The sequence below is a fragment of the Dermacentor andersoni genome, chromosome 4 (genome assembly GCF_023375885.2).
Source record: "Dermacentor andersoni chromosome 4, qqDerAnde1_hic_scaffold, whole genome shotgun sequence".
In the NCBI taxonomy this organism is placed as follows: Eukaryota; Metazoa; Arthropoda; class Arachnida; order Ixodida; family Ixodidae; genus Dermacentor; species Dermacentor andersoni.
In genome coordinates, this window is record NC_092817.1 from 152497319 (window position 1) to 152517165 (window position 19847).

Here is a 19847-nt window from a genome sequence, read left to right on the forward strand (position 1 = left end):
AAATGAGACAGGCCAACATGAGCCAGCCATAAAGGTGCGTAAAATCTCACCCATTCACATGTTGTGGCATTACTTTTCAAAAAATGAAGCGCCAACGGTAACGGCACACTAATAAGGAACAAAAAGACAGGAAGCGCCTTGTCCTGTCTTTCCTTTCCTTCTTAGTGTGCCGTTACCGTTGGTGCTTCATTTTGTTATAGCTATGCACCAACTAGCCTCACAACTTGTTTTACTGCAATTACTTTTCAATGCAGTGTGTCACTTCTGAGGTCACAAAGGAAGCCACACACTAAAAATACCAGTATATACCAGTCAGGTAAAATGATGGTAATAATGACATCTTGCAATGGCAGGTTGTCTTGATTATGATAATGCAACTTTTCCATGCATGACCACCTATAAAGCACCAAGTAGGATTTTGTACTAGCCAAGGAAATCAAGGCAACAGTTTATGTTGCGACGTACTTTGGCACCATTTGTGCATTACAAGTGATGCATATTTTTATTCTTATTTTCCCACAAAGTTTTTGCCATTACCTCTGCACACCACATACAATTCTTTATTTGCACATGCTAATGCAAGTGGCAGTTAGTGAATATTTCTAGTTTTAACAATCCCTTGTATGGTTTACTGATGAACAGGTGAAAGTAACATTAAATATTGCATACTACTCTTTTTTATGTGTGCAGTCTCGTGTGTGCTAGTCGTGTCCAGTTGAAAATAGTGCTATGTTGTGCTGCCAGAAGGCCAAATTACACAGGCCTGTATATTGAATGAAAATGTGCAGAAAGAAAAGACTACTAATAACAAAGTAAAAGGCACAATCACAGCCCCCTCATCACATCACAGACATGATAATGAAGCAGCAAGGTAAACTGCTACTTTAAGCTTTAACCAAAATATTGCTTCAGCATCGCCATCAGGTTTAAATGTTGACAGCAATAATGGGTAGCTGGGCTCACATAAATATTGCTTACCAGTTCCGAGTTCTCCGACTGCTTGAACGCCTTAAGTATGTTGCCAAGTTCCTTCCTGGCAGCTTCTCGCTTCCTTTTCCTCTCTTCTCTCTTGGAGAGCCCTTCATCAGCCTTAACCATAAAAAAGGCATGCAAGATAAAACTCAACACATCTCAACAACATTTATGCAGGCATCGGGATCTAATTCTTATCTTCACCCCGCAGGGGCGTCTGCGTCAGCAGGCGTTTGGTGTGTTGCGACACCACGTACCCGAGCACACGAGGGTTGGACCCTCCCGCGTGTAACCGTGCGCGGCTTAGCTGTGTCTGGGGAAAAGGGGATCCTGGGGGTTGAGCCGATGCTGGGTGTTTGGACCTTTAAGGCCCCCCGGCGGAGGCAACACACCCCTTTGGCCTCTGCTTCGCATAGACGGCACCCCCGGACTGACCCACCCGGGGGAAATCGGTAGTTGCCTTTTCCTGTCTCTTTCTCCCTCCAATCTTCGTCTTTCTCTCACTTTCTATCTTTCCTGTCCTCTCTTTATTTTCGTGTTACTTCCGGCTTCGTAGGCAGCAAGGGTTAACCTTGTGCATTATATCCAGTCTTGGGTATATGTATTCGGTTATAGCGGGGTTGTACCGCTGGCGTGCGCAGAACTGAATATTTTCCGTCCTGTGTCGTCCCCGGGTTGGGCTCCATGGTGGGTGGCGGCCATCCCTGCCGAAAACACCATTCTACTAATGGCCACTTCTTTTCCCCGACTACCTGATCGCCCTCAGAAACGAGGGCGCACCGAAGCTATTTTCCAATTTCTTGGAAACAAACTGCCAAACTTCCCCAGATTCCATGTAGTTCATTCAAACAAACCTGAAAAGACCATGAGAATGATTTCTCCTTTCCTAGTCTCTAAGAATCTCACTGAAACTCTTGGTGCAGGCTATAAAGCAACGAAAATGGCTAGCGGTGATCTCCTTCTGGAACTCCGCGATCCAAAACAGCTTGAAAACCTTAATAAAGTTCAGTCATTTGGGGAAATCCCAGTAACTATAACGCCACACCGAACTATGAACACCAGTCGCGGTGTTGTTTCTGACGACGATTTGATGGAGTTAACAGAAGTAGAACTGCTTGAAGGCTGGAGTGAGCAAAGCGTGATCAATGTCAAACGAATCATGCTAAGGCGTGACGGGAAGGAAATCAAAACCAAACATCTTGTACTGACTTTCTCCTCAAGCATTCTGCCTGAGACACTCGAGGCCGGCTATGTAAAGCTACGAGTCAGGCCGTATGTTCCGAATCCCCTCCGCTGCTTCAAATGCCAGCGTTTCGGCCACAGTTCCCAGAACTGCCGAGGCCGGCCGACATGTGCAAAATGTAGTTCCCGTGACCATGCCTCTGAAACATGCGAAAACGCTCCACACTGCGTGAACTGTGATGGCGAGCATGCTGCATACTCGCGGTCATGCCCGTCTTGGAAGAAAGAAAAAGAAATAGTCGCAATAAAAGTAAAGGAAAACATATCATACAAAGAGGCACGTAGGCGGGTTGCATACCTTCCTAAGACCACCTTTGCCGAAGTGGCGCGTCAGGGGGCAGCGTCACAACAGCCTCCGGCGGCTGTTCGACCCACAAGCAGTGAGTCGGCAGTTACGCCATCTGCCCCCGCGACGGTTGCAGCTAGCGCTGCTCTGTCAACCCAGCAGAAGGGACCATCGAGCCCGAAGGTGGGCGCAGCCGAGGCTGCCCCAACATCCCCGGCCCCTTCCAGCGCTGGCAACAGCCGGCGCAGCCAAATCCCTCAGGGAGCCCCATCGACCTCCGGGCTGGTGGGCGCAAGGGTCTTGCCTTCCGAGGCAGGACTCACTCGGAAATCTCGCTCTCAAGAGCACGTGTCCGGCGCCTCGCTAGAGGCAATGGACACTACACCTGTCCTGAAGGCGCACCAAACGCCTAAGGAGCGGCGGGGCTCCCTCGAACGCTTCAAAAAGGGCAAAACTCCGATTACAGGGCCTCGAAAGAGCTCTGTAATCTAAGGCATAACTTCTATTTCCGTACACACAGCACCAAATTAACTTCGTTATGGACACGCTAATTATGCAGTGGAACGTCAGAGGTCTCCTCAGAAACCTTGATGATGTTCAAGAACTTCTTTACGAACTCACCCCAAAAGTGCTGTGTGTACAGGAAACCCATCTTAAATCTAAACACACTAACTTTCTTCGTCATTATGTTATTTTTCGTAAAGATCGTGATGATGCCATCGCATCATCTGGCGGCGTAGCCATCATACTCGATAAAAGTATAGCGTGTCAACATCTACAACTACAAACGCCCCTAGAGGCAGTGGCCGTTCGAGCCATACTTCTAAACAAACTTATTACCGTCTGCTCTCTGTATATACCCCCGAACTACCATCTCCATAAACATGAATTCCATGCATTAATAGATCAATTACCCCAACCCTATTTGGTTCTAGGAGATTTTAATGCACACAGCAACCTATGGGGTGACTCTCATTGCGATGTGCGAGGTCGACTGATTGAACAGTTTCTCTTTTCATCTGGTGCATGCCTTTTGAATAGTAAGGCACCTACATATTATAATGCTGCACATAAGACCTATTCCTCTATAGACCTCAGTATTGCATCTCCCACCCTTTTACCTGATCTTAAATAGAACGTTATTAGAAATCCATACGGGAGCGACCATTTCCCGATAGTTCTGTCTACACCGAAGACGAATGAATGTCCCCCACAGTTTCCTCGGTGGAAAACTGATTCAGCCGACTGGGAACAGTTCCGAAAAATTACTGTCATATCGTGGGCTGACGTTTCTGCTCTAAGCCTGGAAGCCGCGGTTGAATACTTCACCTTTTTTCTGATTGATGCCGCGACCAAATGTATCCCAGAAACAAAGGGATCATCTAACAAGCGCCGTGTTCCATGGTGGAACGAGGAATGTCGTAACGCACGTAAAAAGCAGAACAAAGCATGGGGGCTGCTCCGCGATTCTCCGACTGCAGAAAACCTTGTTAATTTCAAGCATGTCAAATCTCAGGGAAGGAGAACGCGCCGACAAGCTAGAAGAGAGAGTTGGCAAAATTATATATCAGGAATTAACTCTTACACGGATGAGACAAAGGTCTGGAATAGAGTGCACAGAATAAAAGGTCGACAATCTTACTCGCTACGCTTAGTAAATACACAGGGAGATAGTATGGAAGACCAGGCGAACTCTCTAGGCGCACACTTTGAACGCATATCCAGTTCGTCGCACTATTCGGACACATTTCAAAGACATAAAGCACGAATAGAACGGCAGCCATTAGTACGAAAACCTGCAAAATGTGAGGTATATAATAGACCATTTGGCATAGCAGAGCTTCAAGCAGCACTAAATGGCTGCAACAAATCTGCCCCAGGCTCTGACCGCATAATATATGAAATGTTAAAGCACTTGCCATCTGAAACACAAAAAACCCTTCTTTTTCTTTACAATGGTATATGGTCTTCCGGCCAGATTCCCTCTGTTTGGAAAGAGGCCATTATAATTCCCATTTTGAAACAGGGTAAGGACCCTTCTTTGGCAAATAGTTATAGACCGATAGCGTTGACAAGCTGCCTATGCAAACTCTTTGAAAAGATGGTGAATAAACGCTTGCTCCACTATCTTGAAACCAACAAAATATTAGACCCATACCAATGCGGTTTCAGGGAAGGTAGGTCGACGACAGACCAGCTTGTCCGCATGGAAATGTACATCCGTGAAGCCTTTATCCACAAACAGCTTGTCGTATCTGTATTCCTTGATATGGAAAATGCGTATGACACTACGTGGCGCTTTGGGATCCTTCGGGATCTTTCTGGAATGGGTATACGTGGCAACCTGCTGACCATTATTGAAAGCTACCTGTCTGACAGAACGTTTCGTGTTAGAGTTGGCAATGTGCAGTCACGATCATTCATACAGGAGACAGGTGTACCGCAGGGTGGAGTGCTGAGCTGTACACTCTTTATTGTGAAAATGAATTCCTTACATACCATCATACCTCGCACACTCTTTTACTCGGTTTATGTGGACGATGTGCAGATAGCTTTTAGATCGTGCAGTCTTAGCATCTGCGAGAGACAGCTACAGCTCGGCCTAAACAAACTCTCAAAGTGGTCAGAAGAAAATGGTTTTAAATTTAATCCTCAAAAAAGCACATGTGTTCTCTTCTCAAACAAGAGAGGCATATCACCAGGACCGACTATTGACCTTAATGGAGAACGACTGTCGGTCAGCCTTGAACACAAATTTTTAGGTATTATCTTGGACACAAAACTTAATTTCATTCCACATTTGAAATATCTCAAAGCGAAGTGCCTGAAGACAATGAACCTGCTGAAGCTACTTTCTCGAACAAACTGGGGCAGTGACAGCAGGTGTTTGCTTAGCCTATATAGGAGCCTTGTACGATCACGCCTCGACTATGGAGCCGTGGTGTACCAATCCGCATCGGATAGTGCTCTCAGAATCCTCGACCCAGTCCACAATCTAGGCATACGGCTGGCAACAGGCGCATTTAGGACAAGTCCTGTGGAAAGTCTGTATGTGGAGGCGAACGAATGGTCGTTACATCTGCGCAGAACGTATTTAAGCTTCTCCTACTTTTTAAAATGTAAATCGAATAACGAACATCCGTGTTACTCAACCGTACTTGACTTGTCTTCTGCAAGACTTCACCACAACCGCCCATCTGTTCGAGCTCCTCTGTCTGTGCGCTTAGAACAACTGGCTCACGAAACTGGTATTAAACATCGAGAAACAGTCCTAATGACTCCCACTAACCTTGCACCACCTTGGGAATGGCAGTCTATCCAATGTGATATGTCTTTCGTCGCAATAACAAAACATGCGCCTGAGGTGCATATACATTCACACTTCCTCGAACTCCAGGCGAAGTACTCCTGCGCAGAGTTTTATACAGACGCTTCAAAGTCTACTCATGGTGTAGCTTATGCAGCGCTCGGACCTTCATTTTCAACGTCCGGTGCATTAAATCCACACACCAGCATTTTCACAGCGGAGGCATACGCGATCCTCTCTGCTGTGAAACATATAAAACAAACAGGTATAATAAAGGCTGTCATATTCACAGACTCATTAAGCGTTGTTAGTTGCATATCAAGTCTACGAAAACACAAAAACCCCATCCTTAATGAACTGTATAACCTTCTATGTTCAGCATACATGTCTAACCAAATGATTGTTCTTTGTTGGGTGCCTGGCCATAGAGGCCTAGAGGGCAACGTAGCTGCTGACGAAAGGGCTACATCCGTACCTTTTCGTGATGCAAACATTAATATACCTGTACCCTACACAGACCTTAAGCCATTTTTACAGCATAAACTACGGAAATATTGGCAACGGCAATGGGACACTCAGGTATCCAACAAACTGCACCTAATCAAACCGAAAATAGGAAACTGGATCTCTGAGAAAACAACGAGACAACAGGAAGTACTGCTCTGTAGGTTAAGAATTGGACACACCTATAGCACTCACTCGTATATTCTAACTGGAACTAACCCTCCGACATGCACTAGGTGTGGAAGTAGACTTACAGTCCTTCACGTTCTCATTCAGTGCCCATTATTAGAAATGGAGAGAAAAAAGTTCTTCCCTTCCTTGTACAGTCATAATATACCTCTGCACCCAGTCTTCTTTTTAGGCAATGACCCTCTATTTAATTTTAAATCAGTGCTCAAGTTCTTAGAAGAAACTAATACTATAGAAATCATTTGGCCAGGCTATTTGTAGCACAGCCTCTGCTTAGAGGCTGTAGCTGCAATGAAATCACTTACAGAGCACATGCCTCGCAGCCCTTGCACTGAAGGGCTCTGCAGAGGCACTGGTGCTGCCATAAATTAACATGTTTTAGTATCTTATTGTTCTCAACGTTCTTTTACAACCATAGGACTCACTTTTCATTGACATTATTTTAATAGATACATATTTTACACCATTTAAAGCGAATATTTTAGGCCAATATACAGCCACTACCGCCATATTCATCGATACTCATTGCTATTCATCACCAAATGTCATGGCGCTCTTTGGCCATTTCTGGCCCTTGCGCCAAGAAACGATATCCATCATCATCAATTCTTATCTTCATATCTGCAGGGACTCTCCCAGCAGCCAACACTGACCACTGCAACAAAAGTGTGTGTGGTTGAATGAGAGGAAACAGGGGAACTGACTTTTTTTTTTAGCAGCCCCACAGAGATGGTAAAGCTGAAGAAATCACGAGGGAAATTACCTGCGCTTTTAGGTGGATAAATAAATAAGAAAATGGCACATGTAGTGCAATAAGGTTTTCAGTGTGGCACTAATCATAGCTGGCCAGCTTTTATTTCCTCTTCCCCTTTTGTTATGTTTGGGTTTGACTTAAACATTGCCCTGACCACGCTAGATGTCACTTAACTTTTGATTTCATCCAGGCCTCTTTCTATGCATTGCAAAAGCACTTGCCATCATTAAGGTAGCAGCTGCACATTCTGAAACAGTTCTGCTGCTACACTCTACAAGGTCAATAAAGCACCACATCATGGCCTGCAAAGCCATGTTTTTGCAACTACGTATCATACAATTATGCCGTAAAGCAGTGATTTGGGCTTGTTGGTAAGACATCGTGAGGCACATAGCGCGTTAAAAAGCGCCTGTATGTGTCACGTCTCACTTTTGTCCTTGTCTTTTTAACGCGCTATATGCCTCACAATTATGCAGCATTTTTACAAATGTATAAGATCTGGGGCCTTATAATCAGGGCATTATCACCAACACCATTGCAACACCTAGGAAAAATAAATTAGAACAAATTAATAGCACAAGTAGACAACTGCACAAGCCACTGAATGCACAAAAGGAAGCTAGAACCCCCTATGAACATACTATCATCAAATGAAACGCAAACAGTGAAGCGCGTGAGCAAAGCATAATTGAAGGTATAATGTGTACCATCCAGTCAGCACCAGTGACACACACACACATCCAGTTTGACCGCACTGCACAATGATGCTCCACCTATGATGCAATATTTCTGTTTCTGTTCTGGTTCTCTTTCATTTGAAAGCAAGAAAAGATGACGCTGCTGTTCACATTTCGATTGACACCGATAGGACATACAGTTTCGTCGCACTGTGATAATGCTCGCCCTATACTGCAATATTTCAGCTTCCATTGCTTTTTATTTTTGTTTTCTTGCATTGAAGTAAAAGAGAACCAGAACACAAACGAAAATATTGCAGCACAGGGAGAGCATCTTTGTGCAGTGCTGTCAACAGGATCTGCACTCCTGTCAATGGTGATGACTGGATGATGCGCACTACACCTTCCATTATGGTTTGGCCATGCGCTCCAATCTTCGCGTCTTATTTGACGCCAAGAGTACATCACAATAAATACTCAAGTGTCACCAAGAAGGCTAGAGCGATGGCTTGATGCAAATGGTATGCTTGAAGTAAGCAGTAATGGTCTGCCAAGCTGCACTTCTGCTCTCAATTTTGCAGCTAATCGTGGGTGCTAATAGTAATAATTATTATTATAACAGCAATAATAATAATAATAATCATGAACAATAATATGTGCAGGTGCACACCTCACTAGCAAATTATTTGTGGTCCAAAGCAGTGCTTTTGAACGTTTTCAGTGTATAATTACACTAGCAGGCCCCAGCACGATACACCAATCTTTCATCCCTTGAAAAGTTCTCCTGAACAACACAAAGTACCACAAGATGGTGCTGCAGTGCAGTATTTTACTGCTGAACTGAACTTTGATAACACAGCAATAAACTACAGCAGCTGCACCTGTTTTGCTATGTAAGCTTTAACTGAGGAGCAAAGTAACGCTCGTAAGAAACCCAGTAGGTTGATGATATAGAAAACTAAGGGCCTATTTCATTCCCATATGGTCCCCAAAGTATGTGTGAAAGAAAACAAGACTACAACTGTGCCAATCATGCAAACAGAGTGGGTGCACAGCATATCGTCAGTGAAACACTGAAGCTCAGGTGGTCACTTGGTCACTGTCAACCTCACAAGAGCAGATACGGTGACCCATCAACCCCATTATGCAACATGTGCGACCTGACAGACCAAGACCAGGCAGCCAGCCAACCAGGAAGAAAGACTAGTGGGATGTAGTTACCAGGAATTCCGCACAAATGACATAGAAGCCCTTAAGGTATACGCAGCTTGAATAAGATAGGAGGAGTACAATGTATGCACATTCTTCGGTGCCTCAACCTGATAGTTGCAATATTCATGTGTAACCAAACTTTGAAGGGAAAGAAGCAAAGACCTTTCTGCCACACAATGCATGTGCATGTGTGGTAGAGAGGTCTCATGCACATTCCCAAGGAGCCACGTAGCAGGCAAAATCATAGCCTTGTTACTAAACTGTTTGTGCAAAGACAAAGACAGGCCAGCAAGCATGACCTCAGCAATCACTATCTGCAACTATGCACTGTGACTGGACCACACTGCAGTGCAGGGGCATTTCTTTTACCACAGCATTCACATCTGCGACGAGGCAAACCATGCAATAGTGAGGATGGTACAATGAACCACCCGTGAATCAAATATAGCTAAAAACCGAAAAAGCTTAATGTGCAAGATGCACTCAAGTCATATATATATTCCATTAGGTGTTGTTTTACCACTGGCATAACCAACCAAAACTAATGTACGCGTTCACACAGCACATTGTAAAATATAATTGAAAAAAATCTTACCAAGTTGCCTTTGTGCAGCTTTCCCAATATCACTCTGGGAAATGAGTGTCGCGAGTTCTTCAATTTGCACAGAAGGTCGTCAAGGGTGTCTGACAATGATTAAAACAGAACTCAAATGAAAGAAGGCAAACTATAAGAACAGCACGGTGGGCCACGTGTTTAGATCCCTACTCTAGGTGCAAATGGCCTGCGGCGGCGACGCGTCAGCTTACCCGCGAGTGCAGTGACGTTGGCCGGGTAAAAGTTCTCGCCTCTTCCATCTTCGTCCGTCCAATACGCCATGACAACGTCGTCCTTTTTGAAGGCAGTTGTGCTTTGTGGCTCGAAATCTCTTATAAGTGCCACAGGCAGCGCTGCCCGCTCCTTATCTTCTGTGTACTGTACACATGCAAACATCGTCTCGTACCAATTGGCACCGATCGTCGTGCAGGCGAAGTTTCGAGACACACGAGGAACGCTCGTTCACGACCGACAAACTATCAGCACCAACAACGTTTCCCGCGGATATAATTATAGTTTACTATAAATATAATATAGATATAATAAAACAGCTACTTGTAAAATCACAGATCACCTATGCAAAATGTCTCACTACAGCGTCTATTACAAAGCCCTACCATACATACAGACCTAGTCTAAAGGACACGGCCGCCCATGGTGGTAGATAAGTTTAGATGGCGCTAGTAACGAGTTTTTTCTCCCCCGATGTTAATTGATTTTGTTCTTTACGATGGTAAGGTGGGTGTTGCAGATGTTTATTTCTCGTATAAAGTGACAAGCGTAGCCACCGAAATTTCAGTTTTTTTTTGTTCATCGGTTTTATTCTCGTGCTTCGTCCACGACCGATGAGTACACCACACGGGAACGAAAGTGCGTCTGTATGCTGCGCTACAAATAAACGGCTTGTTTGTATCATTATATATACTCGTTTACAAAAGGCTTAAGCAGGTGTCATTAATTTACATCTAAGAAAATGTTTTTCAGTGCCTGGCCTAATCGTTAAAGCGATTGACAACTATAGTTTTCATGGTAACCACTTTTTTAGTGCAATGGAAAGCTTACCGGCTCTAATCATGAAGTAGTAGCATAGAATAAAAGTAGTAATGATGTGGAAAACGCCGTGGAAAAATTTGTTATCATAATTTTTCGATTTGCAGTGACGATGAAGTCGTTCACCGGAAGCATGCTGAAGACTGCGATAGGCGAGCGCGATAGCGCGTATAGGGCGGCACTAGTTGGAGGCAGACAAGTGCAGTCGTAGATGTGAGAACGTATTCATCTCTCGAAGACCTGAGCGAGCTGGAACAGAGGATCTTGTATACCGGTCCGCTTTACCTTATGCTGACATAATCAGCATCAGCATTTGTTGTAGAATATACATTCCACAACAACAAACACGGCTTTGTCCACGTAGTACAATTGTACTATGTATACGTGGACAAAGCCGTGTTGCAGAGAGCATGCAGCTTGTCCTTAAGTACAAGCTGCATGCTCTCGGCAATAAAGCGTATATGTATATACATAACCCTCAAGACAACCTGTTTGGTGTACTTTAATTGTGATATTTTCACATTTATTAGAAACACGTACGATCGAATATACAGGCCTAGCTGTAGTCGAACGCCTTTATAACGAAGTGCATGCGGTCACCTCGTGGCACCATGCAGCTCACAATAGAACCGCGGAACAGAATTATTCCTTCGTTATATAACTGTCGATATATAATAATATTGGCAAACTGGAAGCACAGAATCGTTTACAGACGCTATCTCTTTACCGAATACGTACGTACAGTAAACGCCACTGCACGCGGTCGCGGCGATGGAGTCTCCCGAACCGGCTTCTTGCGTGAAAGGTAGGCAGTCGCTGAGCGCAAGCTATGTGAAATATGTTCATATAGCGGACTGTCGTATAAACAAATGGCGCATAACAGAATGAAGTCTCAATGCAGCGATCGCACTGTATATGTTTATTGGTATTCTCATGCAGCGGGCAATTTCCCGCTGCATCTCTTTCGTAATCCAGTGCGTTAATTCATAAAACAAACATGACCATATACGCCTTTTTTAAATATGCTTCTTACCGATCCTATTCCATTAAAAAAAAAAATTAAACGGTGTGTTTTACGTGCCAAAACCACTTCTACGAGGCACGCCGTAGTGGAGGCGCGACTCCGGAAATTTCGACCACATGGGGATCTTGGGATCTTTAACGAGCACCTAAATCTAAGTATATATATATATATATATATATATATACACAAACGCCGGGCAGCGATTGCGGACGAGGGTCTCAGTGCGCGTTTTCTTCTACTCACCGAATATCGCAGACCCGGCGCCGTAGCAGAAATCTTCGTTGTGTCTGTGCTTGCTGCATACCCGAGTTGTAGCCGATGGCTGTCTGCCCGTTCTAAGTTTCGCGGGCCAAGCTTCACGCAGCTTCTTGTCCTGCGGCTACGTGTGAATAAGGCTGGCACCGGGCTCCGTTGCGTACGTCCGGCAATGCGGCACCGAGCAGTAGCCTACCATACTGCACGCCTCCAAAGGTATAGCCACTACCGTTTATAGTGATTTCAGATGTTGTCAAGCAGACACCCAAGGCGGGAGAGCGTCCCCACTTAATCAGAACTGCAGCGCAAGTGGGGCTTAAACTTTCGTTGTCAGGTCGCTTTGGCGCTTCCGAAGCAGCCGACGCGGCCGCCGTGTCCACGTGATCCTTCATGCACGTCATGCCGACGGTGGCGCCAGCTTTTCCAGTGGTGGAGCTTGCCCCCAATATACAGGATTAAGCCGATGGGGTTAAGAGGAAGCTTTAGCTCGGGCCCAACTCCGACGCGGCCTATTCAAATACATGTAAAAACGCAAAAACGGACGGACGGACGGAAAAAACTTTAATGGAAAAAGGACCTGCGAGGTTGCCAGCCCGGGCTCAGGCCACCCGGGCATTGTGTGCGGTGAGGCATAGCCTTTCCACCGCTGCCCGGGCCCGCTGGATAGCCCATAATTGGTCGTTTAGTTCTGAGCTAGTCAGAGCGCTTAGCCATCGCTCCTCGAGAAGGTCCGGTTCTATGTTGTCCTCTACGTATACTGAACTGATCTGTGTGCACTTCCACAAGATGTGTGCCATGTCTGCGTGTTCGTGTTTGCAGAGCTTGCAGCTAGCGTCTGGATATTGTGTTGAATTTATTCTGTTTAAGTGTACTGGGTTTCGGAACGTTCTGGTTTGCAATCTTCTCCAATCTGTTTCTTGAGACCTGTCGAGTTGTTTGTGGGGTTGTGGGTATGCTTCTCTTTGTTTCGTGTAGTGTGTCAGTATGTCGTGGTACGTGACCAGTCTGTCCCTGTCGTCTTTTATCGCTTCTTCGTCGTCGTCGCCTCCTCCGTCTTCTCCATCGCCTCCGCCGCAGTCCTTCCCCCTTCCCCGGGGGTTGCGGGGTGTTGGGCCGTCACTGGCCGTGCCGCGGTGGGTTAGTTTTCGCGCGACTCGGTGGGCCTTCTCGTTGAGGTTGGGAGGGGCACTCATGGTAACTTCTCCCATATGTGCCGGGATCCATTTGAGGTATTTGGGTGTAATTGTGCCGTTCCTAAAGTCTTCTGCTCTGTGGTTCAGGATTTTGGCCGCCTCGGTGGAGACCCAGCCCTTTGTGAAATTCCTAATAGCCGTCTTGGAGTCGCTGATTATTGTTCTGTATTGTTGCCGACCGCTGATTATAGCCAATGCGATTGCCATTTCTTCCGCTGCCTCCGACGATCTAGTCCTTACGGAGCCCGCAGTCACGGTCTTCCCTTTCGTGCATACGACCGCCATTGCGAAGAGGGAGTTACCTTTGTCAGCGCCGACACCACCATTGTCGTCCCTGTTTCGGGGGTACCGCGCGGCGTCTACGAAGAGCACCCCCTCCCGCGCGCCGTGGTTCTTGAGAATCGTTTTCGTGCGGCATTTCCTTCTCTCGACATTGTGCACGGGGTGCATGTTCTTCGGGATATTTTCCGTGTTAATTGCGGCTCGGACGTCTGGGTGAATCTGCATCTTGGGGCCGTTCATTCCGTGGTAGTTTATGCCGATCTTTTCCATGATTTCTCTGCCCGCCTTGGTTCCGGAGAGTCTTTCGAGTTGCGCTATTCTCTGTGCTTCTGCGATCTCCTCCAGCGTGTTATGCACGCCGAGTTGTAGTAACCTTTCGTTTCTTGTGTATTGGGGGAGACCCAGAGCTGTTCTGTACGCTTTTCTAATGAGCGCGTCGATCCTGTCTTTCTCGGCCTTGTTCCAGTGGACGAATGCCGCCACGTACGCGACGTGGCTGATCGCGAAGGCCTGAACGAGCCGTACGACGTTTCTTTCTTTAATGCCCCTCCTGTTGTTGGAGACTCTCTGTATTAGCCGAATGGCCGCCGTGACTTTCTTTTCCAGGCGTGTTATAGTTTCCGTGTTTGTTCCCCTGGCTTCGATCCAGAGACCCAGGACTCTAATCTTTTGGACCATGGGTATCTCCGTGCCTTTCCTCGTGGTTAATCTGATTCCCCTTTTGTGTAGTTCCGCTACGTCTCTGGGCGGTTTGCCGAACCTCCTGGGGCGGTAGAGCAGCAATTCCGATTTTTCCGGCGAGCATTCAAGTCCGGTGCCCTCTAGATGATTTTCGATTGCCTCCACCGCCCCTTGAAGCCTGTTCTCCATATCGCCCTCGCTTGCGTCTTTCGTGGTCCAAATCGTAATGTCGTCTGCATAAACGGTGTGATTAATGCCTTCTATTCGGTCCAGTTTTTCCGATAGTCCGATCATGACGAGGTTGAAGAGCATCGGTGACACGACGGACCCTTGCGGCGTGCCAGCGCTGCCCATGTCCACCTGGATACTCTCCTCCTCGTCCAGTCTGATTCTGGCTGTTCTTCCCGTAAGGAAATTTCGGATAAAATTATACGTTCGTTCGCCCAGGCCGAGTTGCACGATTCTGTCGAGTATGGCCGTGTGCTTGACCCTGTCGAAGGCCTTCTTTAGATCAAGTCCAAGTATTGCCCTCAAGCCCCGCCCCGTGGTATCTATGACTTGCTCCTTTAGTTGTATCATGGCGTCTTGTGTAGAGAGCCCTCTTCTGAAGCCAATCGTGTTGCTGTGGTACAGGTCGTTTGACTCCAGGTAGCCGTTAACTCTACTCAGGCAAGCGTGCTCCATCACTTTACCAACGCAGGAAGTGAGAGAGATCGGCCGCATGTTCTGTATTTCTAAGGGTTTACCCGGCTTCGGGATGAGGATCACGTCGGACCTCTTCCATTCGTCGGGTATCCTGCCGTTCCGCCAGCACTCGTTGATGTAGTCTGTCAAGCGGCTCGTTGCCTGGTCGTCCAGATTCCGGAGCAGCTTGTTGGTCACTTTGTCGGGGCCCGGAGCCGACTTGGTCTTGATGGTCTGCAGGACCGCCTTGATTTCTTGCTGGGAGAAATCTCTGTCGAGGTCTTCGTTGGGAGAGCCCGAGTAGTTCCGGTGTTCAACGGCTGGAGGTCTCTCAAGGTAGAGCTTGACGATTTCATCACCCATTTCACGGATGTCTCCTTTGTACTTGTGTCTGAGCTTGGTCATTTCCGCTTTCGCCGCTGTCTTCGTTCCCGACGGGTCGAGCAGGTGCTTGAGGATCTTCCACGTCTTGCCCGTGTTGATGTTGCCGTCCATGGCGTCGCATACCTCGTCCCAATCCTGATTGCATAATTGGGCACAGTGTGCTTCGATGGTCTTGTTTAGTTCCGCGATTTTGCGCCTTAGATTTCTATTGTGTTTTTGCCCTTGCAGCCGTTTCTGGATGGATTTTTTGGCTTGTACGAGGTGCGCGAGCCTGCTGTCCATCCGCGGAGAGTGACCACCACCGCTGTCGTCGTCTTCATGTTCGCGTCGAGCCTCCCAGTCGTCCCACTCCATCTCGGTCGTGGCCTTTTCTACGTCTCGTAGCAGCTCTCCGTTCCATTCCTCTATGTTTCTTATGGGTCCCTGTTCTTTTTCGTCTCTGATTTTGCGGAATTTGTCCCAGTCTACTAGCCGGAACTTATGTTTTATTCCCTTCGTGACGCGGGCCTCTCCTAGGGCTATGCTGAGTATCCTGTGATCGCTCCCCAGGTCCTCGAAGGTGTTCTCCCAGGTGATTCTCCCGGCTCTCCTGCATAGCGTTAGGTCTGGTGTGGTGTCCCTATGGGGGCCCGCACCCACTCTGGTGTGTGAAGCCGGCTCGTTGAGAAGGGTTAGGCCGGCCTTTTCTATGAGGTCGGCCAGATTTTTTCCCTTCTTGGACGAGTGTCCATATCCCCATTGCGTGTGTGGAGCGTTGAAGTCTCCACCGATGACGAGCCTGTTGTCGCCGGCGATGGTCAACGTTTCGTTTATTAAATCTTCGAAATTGTGTGTTAGGCCCTTTTTGGACGGGCTGCTGTAGACGTTCAGGACGAAAGTGCTGCTCTCCTTCTTGCTGCGTGGCACGACTTCTATGAGGATGTGGCTAATGTCCGTAATGTTTCTCATAATTCTCGGGATCGCGACCAGTCCTTTTTTGACTAATGTGGTCACGACTATGTCCCTCCCCGTCCCTTTTGTGCGTTGTTTGTGGGTGGCGTACCCGGCAATTTTGGCGTGGTCGAATGTTTCCTGGAGAATGATTACGTCGGGCTTTTGTCTTTTTGCGGTCAATTTAATGTGTTGTGTCATTGTTGCTTTTTTGTTTGAGAAGCTGCGGCAGTTCCACTGCCAGATGACGAGTCTTCCCTTTTTGGTGCCCGCCATCTTTACGAGAGCTTCTTCTCCAGCTCTGCGAGCCGCCTGTCGTACTTTAGGGCCTGCGCCTTCCTCTCTGCCTCGCTGTCACTAATCCGCGCCGCCAGCATCTCGAACATTTTCTCCATTTTGTCAGAGAGTTTGTTGAGCATGTCCTCAAGCACGTCAGTTTTTTTTGTGCTAGGTCGGGGTCTCTTGACCTCCTGTACCGAAGCGACCTGTTCGTTGGTCTTGGTCTCCGGGATTTTACGCTTGGCGCCCAGTGGGTGTGCTACATCTGCTAAGATATCCACTTCCTCCTCCATGGCTTCAGTGGATGGGGTGGAGACGGAGGCGAAGGCGGCTGACGGGGGCGACGATTGTGTCTGCATTTTGGTAAGTATTTCATTAAGTGCTTTCTGTAGTTCGTCAATTTTTTTGGCTGATTCGCTGTTTTGTTTTTTTGCCTTTTCTAGCTCCTGTCTGAGTAGCTGGTTTTCCGTTCGATATTCCTTCACGCGTTCCTCTATGTGATCGTACCTGCCCCTATCGTTACTGGTATTGCCGGACCTTCCCGATTCGCGATTGGCCACTACGTCTGACCAGCTCACCTTTGCTGGTGTCGTCTGTTCTTGATTCTTCCCCTTCGTGTCGGGCTTCGTCCCCCTTGAGGTGGATATGGACCCACTCCCGGTCCTGTCCCTGTTCCTGGACCTGGACCTCGAGGTCGGTCGTCCCCGCGCTCCCGGCCTAGACCTGGATCTGGATCTGTCCCTGGACCTCGAGATCGGTCGTCCCCGCGCACCCGGCCTGGACATGGATCTGGATCTGGACCTGGACTTGGATCTGGGTGCGGGAGATGGTTGTCTGTGGTTGCTTTCCCCGCCGTCAGGGTCTTGTGAGCCGGCTACTCGCAAGAGTTCTTCCTCGTTTCTTCTCGCTGTCCATCTTCTTAGTTTTACCATGTACGGCGTCTTGTATTTAGCCCTGCAAGTCCGGTCCGCCGTGGGGTGAGCTTCTCCGCAGAGCTTGCATTTAGGTGTGCATTCGTGGTCTTTGTCCGGGTTTTTGCTACCGCACGCCGGGCACAGCTTGTCGTCCGGTCTGGGGCACACATCGGGTCTGTGCCCGAGCCTGCCGCACTCTTTGCAGAAGTCTATTTGTTTCCGATAGAGGGATACTCTCATCATGATGCTGTTGAAGTGCGCCCACGCGGGGACCCTGTTGCCCTCGTACAGTAGTATCACGGTGGTCGTGCTGCCCAGTCTCTTGGCGTACGCCAGGGAAGGGTTCCTCACGTTCACCAGTGCGTGCAAGAGCTGGTCTTGTGTGTAATTGAGGGGAATATTGCGGATTATCCCCTTGGCCATCTCTTCTGGTGCCGAGACGTACGCGTTGGTCGCGTGTTGCCTCCCGTTGATTGTTAGTTCCTTGATTTTGGCGACTTTAGTCGCCGTCGTCTCGTCAGGTGTGCTTACCACCAAGATGTTTTGCGTGTGGTTGGGGCAGATCGTGATGATTTCGTCGCTGCTCACTCCTGCTTCATTGCGTATCGCCTCGTCTAGGCTGGCGCTGCACGTGTTTCTGATGTTCAGCCCGTCTCTCGGTCTTACGATTATCTTGATGTCGTCTCTAGGTAGCCTGGGCATCTTGCTTGCTCGTAGAATCTTGTTCACTATGCTCTTCCCGCCTTTGCGCGTCGGGCTTCTCCAGCGGGTGCCTTGCTTGTCTGCCTCTTGGGTAGTATTCGCCCGGCCCTTTCTTTTGTGCGTAACTCTGATCCATCCATCCGCGTCGCCGTCCTCGGCTCGGCTCGCGGGATCATTTCTTTCTTCTCTCGACTTGGTATTCAGGGTTTCCCCCACTTCTGCCTCGTCTACCTCCATTTCGGAAGTGCTTCCGAACCTCTGGCTTACACTGCGACACCGTTTTCCGCCCTAGCGGGGGCCGGTAGGCTTCCGCTATAGGCCTAGTCGGCGTTAAGCTTAGCTGTGCTTCTCACTTCGAAAAATCTTCGAAAATGGTCGCTCACCCCGGGTCTCGGTGTCCCTGGGTTCGGGTCGATTTGCTCTATCCGATGGTGGTCGGTTTTCAGGTATTTGACTCGATAATTCAGCGGAAAACATTCATTAAGGCAGAGCCGTCGCGAAGTGCGTCCGCTGCGCTAGCACTTCTTCTTCTACGCAAAAACGTTTTTCTGAGATAACCCCTGGACCGATTTTAATGAAATTTGTTGTATTTGAGAGAGAAAGATAAATTCTAGTGACTGTTGGAAGCGGAATTTTGATTTAGGGCTTGAATTTTGTTAAAGAGATTTACAAAATTTCAGAAGTTTGAAAAAAATAGAAGCACGAAGTTTACAAACTAATAGCTCTGCATCAAGAACAGATATCGCGGTTGTGTAAACGGCATCCATTAGATCATTCAAAGCGGACAAATTTCATATGTCATTTTACATCTTACGTGAGTTTGTTACGTTGTTTACAAGGGTTCTGCAAAAATTGTAATTACATATTAATACATTTTTTGCGATTCATGTATAAGATGCGAAATTTGTCCGCTTTACATGTGCTATTAGGTACAATTCACAGAATTGCGATATCACCTATTCTTGCTGAGTTAGAGTTGTAAACTTGATAGTTTCGTTTTCTGAAAATTTCCGATTTTTGCCAATTTTTAATAAACAATTGACGACCTAAATCGAAAATTCGAGACCAACAGTTACTAGATTTTAAGTTTTGCTTTTAAATGCAACAAACCCCGTCAAATTTGGTGTTGTGGTTGCCGAGAGAAACGAATTCTCCGTTTACATGTGTTTAGATAGGAGCACCCGAGCTAAAGCTTCCTCTTAATCCGAAGGCCTTACACTGTGGTTGGTGCATTCAGTGATAGCTGCGGCCACGACCAGCGACTGATCTTGACCTCATGTTTTGCGACTCTAATTAGGCGCTGCCGAATTGAGGGTCGATCGAGTCTTCGATTAATGGTTAGTAGCTTGTTCACTGTTCGATTAATGATTAGTTAATTATTCTATGTGGCAGCAGTTTTGCACACATTACGTGTGTTTTATCGCTCAGATTGAGCCGATCGATGGCCGATGTTCCGTCGAAAAGAGCGCGCAAGAGCTACTTGCACCATAGCAAGGAACTCGGCGTGCCGAAAACGACTTTTTACAGACGTTGGACAGAAGGCGAGGAGAACGCGGATTGTTCCAGCGCACCGAGCAGCGCAGAGCCGTCTACGTGCGGGGATGACGCACCGCCTTCCTGCACCGGCGACGATCTGTCCCGCGAACCCTCACCCGTCTGGTCTGAAGAAAGCTGCATGTTTCGCGAGGAAGCAGAAGACTGCGACGACTCAGTTGAAAGTGGATCGCCGCC

General features: G+C 47.5%; 1 protein-coding gene and 1 long non-coding RNA gene across 2 annotated transcripts in view; both read right to left on the reverse strand.

The window, feature by feature from the left end:
- The window catches only part of LOC140217386 (BEN domain-containing protein 5-like), a 386196-nt gene that overhangs the window by 38868 nt on the left and 327481 nt on the right, over nt 1-19847 (reverse strand). The window lies entirely within an intron of this gene.
- On the reverse strand, nt 667-10795 carry LOC126537783 (uncharacterized). Its single transcript, XR_011893654.1, has 3 exons — nt 9951-10795; nt 9739-9827; nt 667-1089 (listed from the first exon to the last, which is right to left on the reverse strand). It is a non-coding gene; the product is annotated as an uncharacterized lncRNA (long non-coding RNA).